Raw genomic sequence first — 3,329 nt, 5'->3', positions numbered from 1 at the left:
TGATCTCTTCCTACCCACCCACCCATCCACCACCACCTTCCCTCTGGGATTCAACATTCTGTTCTATGCTTCTATGTCTCTGGATCTGTTTTGTTCATCAGTTTATTTTTTTCTTTAGATTCCTTGTGGGGAAGCACGGGACTTGGTTGGAAAGTCTGTAAGGAGGAATCTCCAAAAGGTTGGGGGCCTTTTAGGGGGACCTTGCCGAAGGCGGCAGCCCCTGCCTTGACTTTTCCAAACAAGTCCGAGCCCCCGAGTGTTTGCTATAATCTCTATGTTTAGTCTTTAAGACCCGACCTTGTAGAAGCATATGCTTTCTCAAGGAACTTACCCTGCTGATTGTATCTAGAGGTTAATTTTAGTTCAAGCTGTTGTTACAATAAAAGCCTAACGAGGCAGGTAATTAAGGCTGTTTTGGTGTTTCCTCCCAACCAGCCCCTTAGCCTCTCTTTCACAGAAATGTGTGTCAGAGTATTCATCTGTTGCTCAGGGTCTGCTGGTCAGTCCTGGCAATTCCACATATGAGTGAGATCATGTGATTCTTGTCTTTCTCTGACTGGCTTATTTTGCTCAACATATTGCTTTCCAGGTCTCTCCATGCTGTCTATTTAACTGTGTTGGAGTTATACACTGAGTGGCCAGATTATTATGATCTCTGAACGCATAATAATCTGGCCACTCAGTGTGTGTGTGTGTGTGTGTGTGTGTGTGTGTGTGTGTGTGTGTGTATCCTACCTAATAAAAGAATAATATGCAAATTAACCATCACTCCACTACACCAATAAGCCATGCCCACAAGCCATGCCCACCAGCCAATCAGGAGCAAATATGCAAATAAACCCAACCAAGATGGCTACAGCCACAGAGAGCAGGAGGGAGGCTTGGGTTTCCCAGGCAATGGAGGAAGCCAAGCTTTCTGCCTGCCCTTGCCGGCCTAGGCCTCCACTCAAGGCTACAAAGTTTCAATTATAGAAGGTAAACAAATCCAAACAGAAATGGCAGCAGCCATGGAGCTGGAAAGAGCAGAAGGCTAGGGTTGCCCCCGGCAATGGAGGAAGCCAAGCTTTCTGCACACCCTGGCCGGCCCAGGCCTCCGCTTAAGGCTACAAAGTTTCAATTATAGAAGATACATAAGTCCCAAGAGAAATGGCTGCTGCCACGGAGCAAGCAGAAGGCTTAGCTCTGCTCCAGGCTACAAAGTTTCAGTTGTAGAAGATAAATAAACCCCAGATACCAGGGCCTCCACTTGGGTCGCCAGGGGGTGTGGCCGCCTGCAAACCACCACAGGCCCCTTGCCCAGGCTGCCCCACGCCCCAAGGGAACCCCCACCCTGATCTGGGACATCCTTCAGGGCAAACCAGCCGGCCCCCACCGTGCACCAGGCCTCTATCCTATCTAATAAAAGAGTAATATGCAGATTGACTATCACTCCCACACATAAGATGGCTGCCCCCATGTGGTCAAAGATCCTGCCCCCATGTGGACACAAGATGGCCGGCACAAGATGGCCAGCAGGGGAGGGCAGTTGGGAGGGACCAGGCCGGCAGAGGAGGGAAGTTGGGGGTGACCGGGCCTGCAGGGGAGGGCAGTTAGGGGTGACCAGGCCTGCAGGGGACAGCAGTTAGGGGCAATCAGGCTGGCAGGGGAGCAGTTAGGCATCAATCAGGCTGGCAGGGGAGTGGTTAGGGGGTGATCAGGCTGGCAGGCAGAAGTGGTTAGGGGTAATCATGAGGCAGGCAGGCGAGCAGTTGGGAACCAGCAGTTCTGGATTATGAGAGTGATTCCGACTGTCCGTTTAGGCCCGATCTCAGATCGGGCCTAAACGGGCAGTCGGACATCCTTTGAGGGGTCCCAGATTGGAGAGGGTGCAGGCTGGGCTGAGGGACATCCCTACCCCCGTGCATGAATTTCGTGTACAGGGCCTCTAGTATATATATATTTATATATATATGAGGCCTGTTGCATGAATTCGTGCATGGGTGGGGTCCAGCCAACCTGGCCAGGGGGAGGGGACATGAGCCGGTTGGCCAGCCTGCTTGCTGGTTGAACTCCTGGTCGAGGGGACAATTTGCATATTAGCCTTTTATTATATAGGATATACACTGAGTGGCCAGATTATTATGCATTCAGAGATCATAATAATCTGGCCACTCAGTGTAGATTTTCAGGGAGACTATCTATTTACTAGAGGCTCGATGCACGAAATTCATGCAAGAGTAGGCCTTCCTTCCCCCGGTTGCCGTCACCGACTTCTGTCTGGCATCTGGGACCCAGGCTACCCTCCGGCTGCCGGTAGGCACCCAGGACCAGGTCTTCCCTCGCACCCCTAGCTTCATCTGGAAGGTCGTCCAGAAGGATGTCTGGAAGGACATCCAGTCTAATTAGCATATTATGCTTTTATTATTATAGATTTTTGGTTATAGGATTTCATGTATATTCCATTATATTCATTAAATTTTCCTTGTTAATTATGTTATTTAAATTTTATTTATTCTTACAAACTCCTTTGTCCATGTGATCCAGAAATCACTGAGATATGTTAAAATCAGCCACTAAAATTGTGAATTTCTCCATTTTTTCCTATATGTTTTTTTTAGTTCTTATTTTCTATATTTTGGGATTTAGTTAGGGCTTTTATATTTATCTTAGTGAATTAAGTCTTTAATTATTACTTAGTGACCCTCTTTACTTCTAATAATTATTATTGCCTTTAAGTATATTTTGTCTGCCCTAACCAGTTTGGCTCAGTGGATAAAGTGTCGGCATGAGGACTGAAGGGTCCCAGGTTCGATTCGGGTCGGGGGCATGTACCTTGGTTGTGGGCACATCCCCAGTAGGGTGTGTGCGGAGGCAGCTTATCAATGTTTCTCTCTCATCGATATTTCTAACTCTCTATCCCTCTCCCTTCCTCTCTGTGAAAAATCAATAAAATATATATTTTTAAAAAGTATATTTTGTCTGACATTAATCTAGCCATACTGCTTTCTTTTGTTGAGTATTTATATGGTTCTATTATCTTACTTTCAGTCTATCTCTGTCTATAGTTTATGTGATTATTTTTCAAATTGATAACCTGTGGCTAACAATTTCTCAATTTTCACTGATGAGTTTTATCCATTTATAAGTGTTAAGATTACTGGTATATTTCTAATTATTTCTACAAGGTTGTTTTTTTTTATGCTTTCTGTTTCTCCTGTTTTTGTTTTTTCTATGCTTCTTTTATTTTCCTTTCCTGAGTTTTTTGGTTGAATGAGTTTTTTAATGTCAGTTTTTCTTCTCTAATATTTTGGAAGCTAAGCATGATATTTTGAGATTCTCATGTTTAATGT

The sequence above is a fragment of the Cnephaeus nilssonii genome, assembly GCF_951640355.1.
Source record: "Cnephaeus nilssonii genome assembly, chromosome: 1".
In the NCBI taxonomy this organism is placed as follows: Eukaryota; Metazoa; Chordata; class Mammalia; order Chiroptera; family Vespertilionidae; genus Cnephaeus; species Cnephaeus nilssonii.
Note: the sequence above shows the minus strand (reverse complement) of the source record.